The sequence below is a fragment of the Macaca thibetana genome, chromosome 9 (genome assembly GCF_024542745.1).
Source record: "Macaca thibetana thibetana isolate TM-01 chromosome 9, ASM2454274v1, whole genome shotgun sequence".
In the NCBI taxonomy this organism is placed as follows: domain Eukaryota; kingdom Metazoa; phylum Chordata; class Mammalia; order Primates; family Cercopithecidae; genus Macaca; species Macaca thibetana.
The window spans coordinates 96494699-96510048 of record NC_065586.1 but is presented as its reverse complement, the minus strand read 5'-3'; positions in this window follow the sequence as shown (position 1 = coordinate 96510048).

Genomic DNA, 15350 nt, shown 5'->3' with positions numbered 1-15350 from the left:
AGGTGACCTCAAAATCCCTACTTTCTTAAACTCGGGTGGTGGAGCCAGGAGGGCACCCAAGCCCTTGCTCATACTTCTCTGGGACTCTGCTCCTTCTGTTCTCTAGAGGAGGGTGGCCTCAGCCACAGCGCTGGGGATCCTCAAAAGGCTCCAGACTGGTATCTATGTGGCCATATAGCCCCATCTTTAAAAAAAAAAGTCAATTGACTTTTGTGGGTACATAATAGGTATATATATATTTTTGGAGTACATGTTCATGAGATATTTTGATACAGGCATACAATGAATGCATGATAATCACATCAGGGTAAATGGGTATCCATCACCTCAAGCATTAGTCCTTTGTGTTACAAACAAGCTAATTATACTCTTAGTTACCATGTACAATGAAATTATTATTGACGATAGTCACCCTGTTGTGCTATTGAATACTAGGTCTTCTTCATTCTTTCTAACTATTTTCACACCTTCTATTTTAGCATCCACATCACCTTTCTTAAGGTCTCCCTGAGACAATGGTCTTTGTTCTCTTCTTTTATTCTCGTTTCTCTTGCTCCAAAACCCTCTCTGGCTAGACTGAACGAGAAAATAGACAATTAATACACAAATTCACTTTCTCTATTACCCAGGCCAGATGATTTAGGGGGTCTTCACCTCAGTGTCTTAACTGTGTAATTTTGTTGTCCACATGGAATTTTCTAGACCAAGTCTTTATTTGGAACTCCAAACCTTATTGTGAGATGAGCTTGGTCAGTTGTGGCTCCTACACAAACAACTTTAGGTCCTTCTCTCTCTTCTTTCAGAAAGGGAGCAGTAGAGTCTATTTCAGGCTAAGAGTCAGGTCCTAGGAAGATAAGGAGCAATGACTCCTGGATTTCAGCCTTGACTTCTTCCCTGACCACAGTTTTTGCCATTTACTTGACTAGAGAACTCCTAGGGGATGCAAAAATTCATTGGGAGGTAGAGCAGATTTGGGCAGTTTTTGTGTGAAAAGGGAGAGCTAATTTAAAACGAGTTCATTGAGACACTGTCCCATCCCCTCAGAATTTCTTCCACAAAGGAAAAAGTTAAGACTTTTATTGTTTGTGTATTTATTTATTTATTTATTCATTCATTCATTCATTCATTCATTCATTTATTTTTAGAGACAGGGTCTCGCTATGCTGTCCAGGCTGGTCTCATACTCTTGGCTTGGCGAGATCATCCTGCCTTGGTCTTCCAATGTGTTGGGATTACAGGCGTGAGCCACCATGCTTGGCCTGCTTTTATTGTTTTCCACAAAATCAATACATTCTTATAATAAAAACTTAAACATGACAGAGATAAAGAGTGCAAATCCCCTTTCATGATCTGCCTTCTCCCCTCTAGGATAACAGCAGTTAAGTTTTAGATGGTCTTTCAAGAGGTTTTATATACATATGTAAATGTGTATATAAACGTTTTCCACAAAAATGAGATTATATAAATTATATTTTGCTAATTGCTTTTCTCATTTAGTAATACACAACTTTCTACTTTAGGGTCTAAAGATCTCTTGGCCGGGCGCAGTGGCTCACGCCTGTAATCCCAGCACTTTGGGAGGCCAAGGCAGGCGATCACAAGGTCAGGAGTTCGAGACCAGCCTGACCAACATTGAGAAACCTTGTCTCTACTAAAAATACAAAAATTAGCTGGACATGGTGGCGTGCACCTGTAGTCCCAGCTATTCAGGAGGCTGAGGCAGGAGAATCACTTGAACCTGGGAGGCAGAGGTTGCAGTGATCCGAGATCGCACCACTGCACTCTAGCCTGGGCAACAGAGCGAGACTTGGTCTCAAAAAAAAAAATATCTCTTACTCTCAATTTTTTAAAGATCGGGATAGTATAAATTGTCAGGTGTACAAGTAATCTTATTTTGCTCAATATTTGGGAAGCTTTCCGTCTAATAAAGGAACTGACAGTTTTTTTTTTCTTTTTTTTTTTTATTCTTCCAGTGTTTAAAAGGCAACTTTTTCAACACCTGTGAAAAGAAGGGAACAAAAAAAGGCAATGTTTTAATTTATTTCAATTTGGATTTAAATATTACTATTTTAATCACCTTGATACAGGAGAATAGAGTCTTTATCTCAATGGTTGAGGTACAATGAATTATAAATAAATTTATGAGTTCCACCAGGTTTTGTTTTCAACTTTATAACCCTTTCATTATTTTCAGATCCTAAGTCTGGAATTTTCTCTTGGTGCCCTCAAATCAGGGGCCCCATGTAAAAATGAACTACATTTGCATTTTTCCTCTAAAATGTAACTATATTACATTATTTGATTTACTATTATAAATAATTAAAGATCAGATATTCTTAGATCTCTTGGGACTTTTCTTTTTTTCTTTTTTGAGAGAGTCTTGCTTTGTCACCCAGGCTGGAGTGCAGTGGCGCCATCTCAGCTCGCTGCAACCTCCTGGGTTCAAGCAATTCTCCCTGCATCAGCCTCCCAAGTAGCTGGGATTACAGGCGCCCACCACCACGCCCAGCTAATTTTTGTAGTTTTAGTAGAGATGGGGTTTCACCACGTTGGCTAGGTTGGTCTTGAACTCCTGACCTCAGGTGATCCGCCCGCCTCAGCCTCCTAAAGTGCTGGGATTACAGGCAAGAGCCACCGTGACCAGCCTCTCCTGGGATTTTATTTTATTTTATTTTTTTGAGATGGAGTCTAGCTTTGTCGCCCAGACTGGAGTGCAGTGGCGCGATCTCGGCTCACTGCAGTCTCCGCCTCTCTCCTGGGATTTTATACTAGAAACTAGTATATTGAAGTATTTTACAACCAAATTTCTTTCTTTCTTTTTTTTTTTTTTTTTTTGAGACGGAGTCTCCCTGTTGTCACCTGAGCTGGAGTGCAGTGGCATCTCAGCTCACTGCAACTTCTGCCTCTTGGGTTCCAGTGATTCTTCTGCCTCAGCCTCCCAAGTAGCTGAAATTACAGGCACCTGCCACCACACCCAGCTAATTTTTGTATGTTTAGTAGAAACGGGGTTTCACCATGTTGGCCAGGCTGGTCTCCAACTCCTGACCTCAGGTAATCCACCCGCCTCACCCTCCCAAAGCTCTGGGATTACAGGCGTGAGCCACTGCACCTGGCCTTACAACCAAATTTCTTAATATTCTTCTATCCTAGTTCATCTTCCAAAGGTGTTTGCTTAGTGTTATTCTTTCAGACATAAAAATGTGAAAATTAAGGCAGAGGGCAGAAAAGCAATATACTGAGTACCCTTAGTGATAGTACTGTTTTAAGTTATTATTATTTATGCCCTGACACTTAATTCTCTATTTAAAACTTTGATAGTGGCACATTTGCTTTGTTGTACTTTTCCCTAAGAAAACATGGATGCGTGAATGTGTCTTTTGGCAAAAATGTAACAGCCTATGATGTGTCAGGCCCTGTGTAAGACTCTGAATCATAGTGATAGAGGAGGCTGCCACCATATCGATAGTTTCCTGGAAGAACAGACTAGTAAACATTCAAAATTGCCAAGGGAGAGAGATGCATGGCGTGCCTTGGGAGCGTGGAGGCGGTGTACCCAAAGGAACAGGGGGAGAGGCAGAGAGACTTCCTAGAAGATGCGGAGACTTGGTTAAGTCTTTAAAAAATGAAATAAGGTTCATCAGTAGTGAAAAAAAGGAAGGGGGTTTCATATAGAGGGAATAACAAAAGGTATTACAAATGTGTGAAGCAACAGGATACATTGGAGAACTATTATTAGCCCGTTGTGGCTGGAGCATGTGGAACATGGAGGGAGAAGAAAGGCAGGTCGGGCACAGTGGCTCACGCCTGTAATCCCAGCACTTTAGGAGGCCGAGGCAGTCAGCTCACCTGAGGTCGGGAGTTCGAGACCAGCCTGACCAACATGGTGAAACCCTGTCTCTACTAAAAATACAAAAATTAGCCGGGTATGGTGGCAGGTGCCTGTAATCCCAGCTGCTCAGGAGACTGAGGCAGGAGAATCGCTTGAACCTGGGAGGCGGAGGTTGCAGTGAGCCAAGATCGTGCTATTGCACTCCAGCCTGGGGGACAGAGCAAGACTCCTCATTAAAAAAAAAAGAAGGAGGAGGAGGAGGAGGAGGAGGAGGAGAAGGAGAAGAAGATTTGCTTGACGCTTCATACTAAGTATTCAAGATTCATTTGCTAATATTTAATCTGTTATTCTCTAGAGTATTTTTTAAATGGGTTATTAAAGTTGATTTGAGGACAATTAACATTTAGGTAAATGTGTCATTTTAAATTTAACTGGGCATTAAAAAAACCTTTCTATAAACAAAATAGACTAATGGAAATAGGAATATCTTTAATATGTGTGTTAAAAGTAAATATTTTTGGGCCGGGCACGGTGGCTCACGCCTGCAATCCCAGCACTTTGGGAGGCCGAGGCGGGTGGATTACCAACATAGTGAAACCTCGTCTTTAGTAAAAATACAAAAATTAGTTGGGCATGGTGGCAGGTGCCTGTAATCCCGCTACTCAGGAGGCTGAGAGGCAGGAGAATTGCGTGAACCCAGGCGGCAGAGGCTGCAGTGAGCTGAGATCGCGCCACTGCTCTCCAGCCTGGGTGATAGAGTGAGACTCCGTCTCAAAAAACAAAACAAAACGGCCGGGCGCGGTGGCTCACGCCTGTAATCCCAGCACTTTGGGAGGCCGGGACGGGCGGATCTCGAGGTCAGGAGATCGAGACCATCCTGGCTAACATGGTGAAACCCCGTCTCTAATAAAAATACAAAAAACTAGCCGGGTGTGGTGGCGGGCGCCTGTAGTCCCAGCTACTTGGGAGGCTGAGGCAGGAGAATGGCGAGAACCCAGGAGGCGGAGCTTGCAGTGAGCCGAGATCGGGCCACCGCACTCCAGCCTGGGCGACTGAGCAAGACTTCGTCTCAAAAAAAAAAAAAAAACAAAACAAAACAATAGCAACAACAAAAAAAGGTAAATATTTGTAATATATAAAGAGCTATAACAAACCATTAGAATAAAAAATGTCCAATTTTAAAATGGCAAATTCATATGGATAGGCTCTTTAAAAGCCAGAAATAAAAAATACCCAAGAAGCAGATGAAAATATTTACCTTGGCAGGGAGTGGTGGCTCACGCCTGTAATCCCAGCCCGTTGGGAGGCCGAGGTGGGAGGATCACATGAGATCGGGAGTTTGAGGCCAGCCTGGCCAAGATGGAAAAACCCTGTTTCTACTAAAAATACAAAAAATTAGCTGGGCGTGGTGGTGGCTGCCTGTAATCCCAGCTACTCGGGAGACTGAGGCAGGAGAATCACTTGAACCCCGGAGGGTGGAAGTTGCAGTGAGACAAAATTGTGCCACTGCACTCCAGCCTAGGTGACAGAGTGAGGCATTGTCTCTAAAAAAAAAAAAAAAGAAAATATTTACCTTTACTGATTATAAAAGGAGGAGTAAAATAACGAGACATCACCTAACTCATCAAATTGGCAAAGATTTTTTAAAAATAAGATCCAATATTGTTTTGTCAAATGGCCATTTTATATACTGCTAGTAGGAGTGTGAATTAATCCAATGCTTTTGAGATGAATTTGATAACAAGAATTTAAAACTTTAATCATATTAATACACTTTGGCCCAATAATTCCACCTTTAGGAATTTATTTTAAGAAAGTAATCATATGGGCCGGGCGCGGTGGCTCAAGCCTGTAATCCCAGCACTTTGGGAGGCCGAGACGGGCGGATCACGAGGTCAGGAGATCGAGACCATCCTGGCTAACACCGTGAAACCCCGTCTCTACTAAAAAATACAAAAAACTAGCCGGGCGAGGTGGCGGGCGCCTGTAGTCCCAGCTACTCGGGAGGCTGAGGCAGGAGAATGGCGGGAACCTGGGAGGCGGAGCTTGCAGTGAGCCGAGATCTGGTCACTGCGCTCCAGCCTGGGCAACAGAGCAAGACTCCGTCTCAAAAAAAAAAAAAAAAAAAAAAAAAAAAAGTAATCATATGATGTTTATAAAGATTGTACACAAGGTTATTTACTGAATTATTACAACTAATAGCAGAGTGCTTTTGGAGTGTCTGCCCAGCTCATAATCATGTTTATGGGCTATCTTACCTCCAGTGGGGGGCCTCTGGCAGTAATTTTGTACCACATGACCTCAGCCCTGACCACAAATGATGTAACTAAGGGGGTAACTAAGTGGGTACTCTCCCCAGCTGAGCAAATCAGGTTTCCTTCCCTGGAAATTTGGACGAGAGAGAGAATGACAGAGAGGAAAATAGTATCTCTGTTAAGTTGGGCTTCTCACTGATTCCTGAATATTCCACGTTTTGTTTTTTTTTTTTTTCAAAAGAAGAATAGGCCGGGCGCGGTGGCTCAAGCCTGTAATCCCAGCACTTTGGGAGGCCGAGACGGGTGGATCACGAGGTCAGGAGATCGAGACCATCCTGGCTAATACGGTGAAACCCCGTCTCTACTAAAAAATACAAAAAACTAGCCGGGCGAGGTGGCGGGCGCCTGTAGTCCCAGCTACTCGGGAGGCTGAGGCAGGAGAATGTCGGGAACCCGGGAGGCGGAGCTTGCAGTGAGCTGAGATCCGGCCACTGCACTCCAGCCGGGGTGACAGAGCGAGACTCCGTCTCAAAAAAAAAAAAAAAAAAAAAAAAAGAAGAATAGTGAGAGTAGAAAGGAGAAGCATGAGATAGCAAAATGCGCTCTAAAATAGATGACAAGGAGAAAAAGATTTAGAGAATCTAGAAGCCCTAGAGTAGTAGATAGAAGCCAAGTGTGTCTTTGCACAACCAAAAAGGACTGCATCAACTTCAGTAAGTGACACCTGGCTGAGACAGTTTAATGTTGAATAACATAACTTGTGGCAACGATCCTCTTTCATGGTAAGTGACCTCTACTCAGAAGTATCTTTTGTTGTAAGGAAAGTCTAGGCAGGGGCTGGGCGTGGTGGCTCACATCTGTAATCCCAGCACTTTGGGAGGCCGAGGTGGGTGGATCACCTGAGGTCAGAAGTTTGAGACCAGCCTGGCCAACAAAGTGAAACCCCATCTCTACTAAAAAAATATAAAAATTAGTCAGGTGTGGTGGCTCACTCCTGTAACTCCTGTCATCCCAGCTACTTGGGAAGCTGAGGCATGAGAATTGCTTGAGCCCAAAAGGCGGAGTTGGCAGTGAGTCACGATTGTGCCACTGCACTCCAGCCTGGGTGATACAGTGAGACTCTGCCTCAAAAAAATAAATAAATAAAAATAAAGTCTAGGCAGGAAGTAATCAGTGACTGAGAGGTCCTGGTTAACCCATTCCTTTTTACTTTGCTATTCCATTTCCACTGGCTTTTCAAGGATGCCAAGATTGGAAGAAATACACTATGCCTGAGAAAAAACAACTTGATATAGAAAACTAATGTGGAAGATGTACTCGTGTCCTAGGGCTGCCGCTGTATTATGAAGCATTGCAAAATGGGAAGCTTAAAACAACCAAAATGTATTCTCTCACAGTTTAGAGAGCAGAAGTTCAAAATTAAGATGTCAGCAGGATTGGTTCATCTTTGGGGGCTCAGAGAAAGAATCTGTTCCAAGCCTTTCTCTTAGCGTCTGGTGTTGCTGGCGATCCACGGCATTTCTTGGCTTGTGGACACATCGCTCTACTCTCAGCCTCTGTCATCACACGGTGTTCTCTCCTTCTTTCTCTCCTCCTCCTCCTCCTTTGTGGCTGTCTTCTTCTTTCCTCTCCTTCTTCTTCCTTTCTTCTTCCTTCTTCCATCTTCTTCTTCTTCCTCATTGTTAAAATTTTTATTTATTTATTTTTAGAGACAGGGTCTCGCTTGTCTCCTAGGCTGGAGTGCAGTGGTACAGTCATAGCTCACTGCAGCCCTAAACTCCTAGGAACAAGTGATCCTCCTGCCACAGCCTCCTGAGTAGCTAGGACTACAGGTGCACGCCACCACACCTGGCTAATTCTTATATTTTTTTAGAGACAAGCTCTCACTATGTTGCCCAGGGTGGTCTCAAACTCCTGGCCTCAAGCGATCCTCCCATCTTGGCCCCCCAAAGTATTGGGATTACAGGTGTGAGCCACTGCCCCTGGCCTCTTTTCTTCTTAGAAGGACACCATTTGTGTTGGATTAAGAGCCCACACTACTCCAGCATGACCTCATGTTAAATTGACTAGTTACATCTGCCACAACAACTCTATTTCCAAATAAAGTCACATGCTGAGGTACTAGAGCTTAGGGCTTCAGTATATCTTTTGGGAGGACATAACTCAACCATAACATATAGGACATATACCTTTAAACATTTCACTCTAAAAACTCCAACAGGCCGGGCATAGTGGCTCACTCCTGTAATCCCAGCACTGGGAGGCCAAAGCGGGTGGAAAACTTGAGTTCAGGAGTTTGAGACCAGCCTAATCAATATGGCAAAACTCTGTGTCTACCAAAAATACAAAAGTTAGTCTGGCATGGTGACTCACGCCTGTAGTCACAGCTACTTGGGAGGCTGAGGTGGGAGGTTCTCTGGAGCCTGGGAAGTCAAGGCTGCAGTGAGCCAAGATTACACCACTGTACTCCAGCCTGGGAAACAGGGTGAGACCCTATCTCAAAACAACAACAACAACAACAACAACCAAAATACCCCCCAAAACCCTGCCGCAAACCTTGTACTCACATTCAGATGTTGTATAATCTCAGATTTTATCACTTTGGAACCTTTTATCTGGGTGGTCAAATTGCACACAACAGATGATGGAAAGTTCTGTGATGCCAGAGCCTGCATTCTATGTATTGAACCCTTTCTTATTGAGCCATTTGAGTTATTTTGAGGGGAACTCATCAATTATTTACTGGAGGGGCAGGTGCTTGACTGATGAAGGGAGAGTGAAATTGATGGGCCGGCTGTTCTATGTACAGACTTTTAATCAATGACCCCCACATCTCATTTGCTCCCTCTGTTGTATCTGGGGCCTCCAGCTAAAAGCTCCTCCTGGATCCTGTGGACTACCCAGTGCCCTTGGCTGCCACCCCCTCCACACAAACCCTAGGCAGTAGCTGCTTCTTCCTGGCTTCATTACCCTTTCTTTATCTCTAACTTCAAAAAGTTGGTTGAAATCTTCATTTGCTGATGGGCCCCTTCATTTTTTTGACCACTGTAAGTTTTATTTATTTCTATGTTATTTGTCATCATTATAATAGGGTGGGGTTCCAGTAGTGAGAGGGAGAACTGTATGTGTTCACTTGGCCACCTAAAACTTGTGAATATATATACTTAAAATGTTAATAAATATTACCAAATTGCCTTTCCTTTTCAATATTTATATTTCTGTATTCTTTTTCTTCTTTTGTTGCATTGACTAAACTTGAATATAATATTGGTGATAGTAATGGGCCTCCTGATCTTATACTATTTTGGTGGAAATGCTTCTAATATTTCATCATTAAATATGATATTTTAGAGGCCATTATCCTTATTGAAATGACTCTGAAGCAGAAAGCAGAAAACAGCATGTTTTCACTTATTAGTGAGAGCTAACAGTGAGTGCCCATAGACACACAGAGTGGAATAATAGACACTGAAGACTCCAAAAGGTGGGAGGGTGATGAGCCTGGTCCTGAAATTGTACTTTCCAATTGTTGCTAGCACAATTTATTTTTTAATATTCACTTTGTATTCAGAAACATTACTCACTTTAATTCTAACATTTTGTGGGATATTCTTTTGCATTTTTTATATTGACATACGGGATCTGAAAATAGTGACTGTCTCTTCCTTTTATTTGTTGTTCAATTTTACTGTGTCAACTAAAACCTCTAGTTCAATAGAATAGAAATGATGATAGTGGCAACTTGTGTCTTGTTCATGAAATGGAATAATTTTAGCGTTTCACCATGAAAGAAGATATATGACATGAAATTGTGATAGCCAGTCTCTATATGGCTCCAGATGATCTTTGTCTAATGATATTCACATCCCATATCTGAAGAGGGCTGACCTGTGTAATAGGATATTGCAGAAATGGTCGTGTGTGACTTCTCAGGCTAGGTTATAAAAGATATTGTTTCCATCTTGCTCTCTCTTGGTTTGCCTGCTCTGGGAAGCCAGCTGCTGTGTGGAGGACACTCAAGCAGCTCTACAGAAAGGTCACCGCAGCAAGGAGGCCTCCTACTGGCAACCAACATCAATTTGCCAGCTCTGAGTCAGCCACCTTGAAAGAGGATCCTCCAGCCCCAGTCAAACCTTCAGATGACTGCAGTATTGGTCAATGTTCTGGACTGCAACATCATGGGAAATACTAAACTGGAAGCACTCAGCTAAGCTGCCCGAATTTCTCACCCATAGAAACTGTGTGAGATCATAAATGTGTTTAAGTGTGTTAAGCTATCAAATTTTGGGGTCATTTGTTGGGCTTCAGTGGATAACTAATACAAAGAGCTTTGTAGAGGTTTTATCAGATTGAGGAAGTTCACATCTATGTCTAGTTTTATAAAAGATTTTTAAAATAATGAATTCACTTTGGGAGGTCAAGGTGGGAGGATCACTTGAAGCCAGGAATTTGAGACCAGCCATCTCTTTAGAGTAAGACCCTCTCTTTAGAAAAAGCTAAAATTGGCCGGGTGTGGTGTCTAACGCCTGTAATCTCAGCACTTTGGGAGGCCAAGGCGGGCAGATCATGAGTTCAAGAGATCGAAACCACCCTGGGCAACATGGTGAAACCCCCGTCTCTACTAAAAAATACAAAAATTAGCTGGGCGTGGAGGTACATGCCTGTAGTCCCAGCTACTCGGGAGTCTGATGCAGGAGAATCACTTGAACCTGGAAGGCGGAGGTTGCAGTGAGCTGAGAATGTGCCACCACTGCATTCCAGCCTGGCGACAGAGTGAGACTTCATCTCAAAAAAAAGAGAAAAAACTAAAATTAATTAATTAATTATTTTTTAAACAATGAATTGATGTTGCATTTTATCATATGCATTGTATCCAGGTAGTAAATAAACATATTATCTTTCATTAATATGCAAATATTTTGAATTATGCTGGTGAATTTTCCAATGCTAAACCAAGCTTGAATTCCTAAGATAAACCCAACTTGGTCATAAAGTATTGTCAGTTTTGAACATTATTAAATTTAGTTTTCTAACACTTTATTAGGATTTCGCATCTATATTGCTGAGTGACTATGACCTATAATTTTCCTTATTCATAAAGTTTTTGTCAAGTTTTATAAGAATTCTGTTAGTTTCACAAAATTAATTGGGAGTGATTTATCCTTTTCTGTACTCTGAATTGATTTGCATACATTGAATCATTTGGCCCTTGAATGTATGTGAGAACTCACTGGTGGAATCACCTGGGCTTGATTTTTAGCTATTGCTTTAATGCCTTGTTATAGGATTATTCAGGGTTTTTCTTTCTTCTTGAGTCAGTCTTGGTAAATTATATTTTTTCCTGGAAGGTGGTTCATTTGATAAAAGTTTTCATACACGCTGGCTTATAGTTGTTTATAATACACCCCATCTCTATTGAAAAAATACAAAATTAGCCAGGTGTGGTGGCACATGACTGTAATCCCAGCTACTTGGGAGGCTAAGGCAGGAGAATTGCTTGAACCTGAGAGGTGGAGGTTGCAGTGAGCCAAGATTGCACCATTGCACTCCAGCCTGGGCAACAAGAGAACAAGAGTGAAACTCCATCTCAAAAATAAAGAAAAAAGAATTCATAGTAGTAACTCAAATAAATGTATTGAGCAATTCCCACAACCCTAAAAAGGGGTTTACATGAATGAAGTCGTTTAATCTCACGACTCTTTGAGGTATGCAATATCATTGCCCTCATTTATGAGTGAAGCAATCAAGGTTTAGAGAAGCAAGGTAAGGTGCCCAGATTTACACAGTGGGTAAGTGGCAGAGGCAGGATTTGAACCTAGGTGTGTCTGACTCTAGAGCTTGTTCTAATCACAGTGCTATACTGTTCAACAAAACTGAGGTCTCGTCATAACTTTGGCTAGTGCAGTCTATGGGATCCTCAGTTCTATTTACTTTTTCCCCACCTAAACTTTAAGATTTACCCCTAAAGCCCACTTTTCCTTTTTTTTTTTCTTTTCTTTTTTCTTTTTTTTTTTTTTTTTTTTTTTTTTGAGACAGGGGTTCACTCTGTTGCGCAGGCTGGGGTGCAATGGTGCAACCTTGGCTCACTGCAGCCTCGACCTCCAGGTCTCAAGCAATCTTCCCACCTCAGCCTCCCAAGTAGCTGGGATTACAGGCGTGCACCACCACACCCCACTAATTTTTGTAGTTTTTAGGTAGAGACCATGGTGGCAGGTCTCCCTGTGTTGCTGAGGCTGGTCTCAAACTCCTGGGCTCTAGTGATCTCCCCTTTGGCCTCCTAAAGTGGTTGGATTACGGGCATGAGCCACCGCAGCTGGCCTAAAGCCCACTTTTTTAGTCTTAATAGTTTCTCACTAAAGTACGCTTTTGGCCAGGTGCGGTGGCTCACGTCTATAATCCCAGCACTTTGGAAGGCTGAGGTGGGTGGATCGATTGAAGCCAGGAGTTCAAGACCAACCTGGCCAACCCAGTAAAATCCTATCTCTACTAAAAATACAAAAATTAGCCCGGTGTGTGGTGTGCACCTGTAATCCCAGCTACTTGAGAGGCTGAGACACGAGAATCACTTGAACCTGGGAGATGGAGGTTTCAGTAAGCCAAGATCATGCCACTGCACTCCAGCCTGGGTGAAGGGTGAGACTCCGTCTAAAAAAAACCAAAGTATGCTTTTAATGGTTATTCATTCAACCTCTTCTGGGTCACTGGAATTTCAGACCCTGTACCTGTACCCTGCTTTGCGTGGAGTGGCCAAACCACAGGTGGGCCAGCAATGTTGGGTAGCTTTTCTAGGAGCTACAACCTTTAAGATGTTTCAAAACTTCTTCTCATTTGAACCTACAGGTTGTTGAGAAGGTCCAAGCATTTTCACAAAAGGCCATTATGAAAACACATGTAGAATCTACAGATAAATAGTTTGTTTTTGTTTTTTATGTTTGAGATGGAGTCTTGCTCTGCCACCCAGGTTGGAGTGCAGTGGTGAGATCTTGGCTCACTGCAACCTCTGCCTCCTGGGTTCAAGTGATTCTCCTGCCTCAGCCTCCCAAAGTGTTGGGATTAAAGGCGTGAGCCACTGTGCCTGGCCAGATAAAGAAATTTAATAAGAGGTAGGTGACATAGGACTGCTCTTTTTAAGTAGGTACTTACACGTTGAGTTTTTCTTATGTAGGCTATTTCAAGCAGTAATATTTGGGTTGAATACTGGGCTTCACAAATGAAACTTGAGACTGAGAACTTTAAGGACTAGAGACAACAGCAATGTGAGATATCATGAGAAGTACAATTATTGTTGAGAAGGCCTAGTACATTTATTATTGACCATAGTAAGGCAATTTAGTTATTCCACTGAGCACCAGACAAATGAGAAGAGACAGGACAGAAATTGCTTTGGGAAGGATTAGGTTGGATATTAGGAGGACCATTCTGACAACTAAGTGTTATTAGACGCTGGGCTTCATTTTATTGTCAGAAAAATGGTGGAATCTTCTCTGAAAACATTTAAGGAGAGAACTGACTGCTCTCAGGCCGGGCGCGGTGGCTCAAGCCTGTAATCCCAGCACTTTGGGAGGCCGAAGCGGGCGGATCACGAGGTCAGGAGATCGAGACCATCCTGGTTAACACGGTGAAACCCCATCTCTACTAAAAAATACAAAAAACTAGCCGGGCGAGGTGGCGGGCGCCTGTAGTCCCAGCTACTTGGGAGGCTGAGGCAGGAGAATGGCGTGAACTCGGGAGACGGAGCTTGCAGTGAGCTGAGATCCGGCCACTGCACTCCAGCCTGGGTGACAGAGCGAGACTCTGTCTCAAAAAAAAAAAAAAAAAGAACTGACTGCTCTCTTTCCAGACTGCTTGAAGGTCACCCATTCATTCATTCAACGAACATGTGAGTGCCTGTGATGTGCTAGACACTGCTCTATGCACTAAGGATACAGCTGTGAAGAAGAAAAACTAATTCTTGTTGTCTTGAAGGTGGTGGTTGGGAGATGGAGATAGATAATGAACAAACGACAAAACAACTTCAGATAATATATGCTATGAAATTATAATGACTAGGGACTGACTACAGGCCTACTTCAGATGCGGTCACAGAAGTCATTTCTGAGAAGGTGATATATGAGGGGAGGCCTGAAAGATAGGAAGGTGCATTAGGCATAGATCCAAGGAAGAACATTCCGAGTGAAAGAACAGTAAACACAAAGGTCTAGAGGCAGGAACAAGTTAGGCAGGTTTTTGGAGCCAAAAAATTTATATGGCTGAAGATGGTAAGCAAAGAGTGGAGGGTAGCTGGAGATAAGGTCAGAGAGGTAGAATAAGCTAGATCAGGAAGTGCCTACCAGATGTTTGTTGGTTGGTTGGTTGATTTATTTACTTGTTGAGATAGAGTCTCGCTCTGACACTGAGGCTGTAGTGAAGTGGCGTGATCGGTTCACTGCAACCTCTGCCTCCCGGGTTCAAGTGATTCTCCTGCATTGGCCTCCCAAGTAGCTGGGATTACAGGTGCCCGCCACCACGCCCAGCTAATTTTTTTTTTTTTTTTTTTTTTTTTTGAGACGGAGTCTCGCTGTGTAGCCCAGGCTGCAGTGCAGTGGCACAATCTTGGCTCACTGCAACCTCCACCTCCCAGGTTCAAGCGATTCTCCTGTCTCGGCCTCCTGAGTAGCTAGGATTACAGGCATGTGCCACCATACCCAGCTAATTTTTTTTTTTTTTGTATTTTAGTAGAGATGGAGTTTCACCCTGTTGGCCAGGATGGTCTTGATCTCCTGACCTCCTGATCTGCCCACCTCAGCCTCCCAAAGTGCCGGAATTACAGGTGTGACCCACTACATCTGGCCTGTTTTTTTTTTTTCATAGAGACGGGGTTTAGCCATGTTGGCCAGGCTGGCCTCGAACTCCTGACTTCAGATGATCTGCCTGCCTCAGCCTCCCGAAGTGCTGGGATTACAGACATGAGCCACCATGCCTGGCCTCTACCAGATATTTGGATTGTATTCTAAGAGCAATTGGAAACCATAGGAGGGTTTTAAGCAGAAGAACATCGAAATCATGATATGCTTTATATTTTAGAAAAAAAAATCCTGGATGCTGCATGAAGAGTGGATTAGAGGAGTGATAGAAAAGAAACAGAGAGGCCAGGCACAGTGGCTCACACCTGTAATCCCAGCACTTTGGGAGGCCAAGGCTGGTGGATCACTCAAGGTCAGGAGTTCAAGAACAGCCTGGCCAACATGGTGAAGCCCTGTCTCTAATATAAATACAAAAATTAGCTG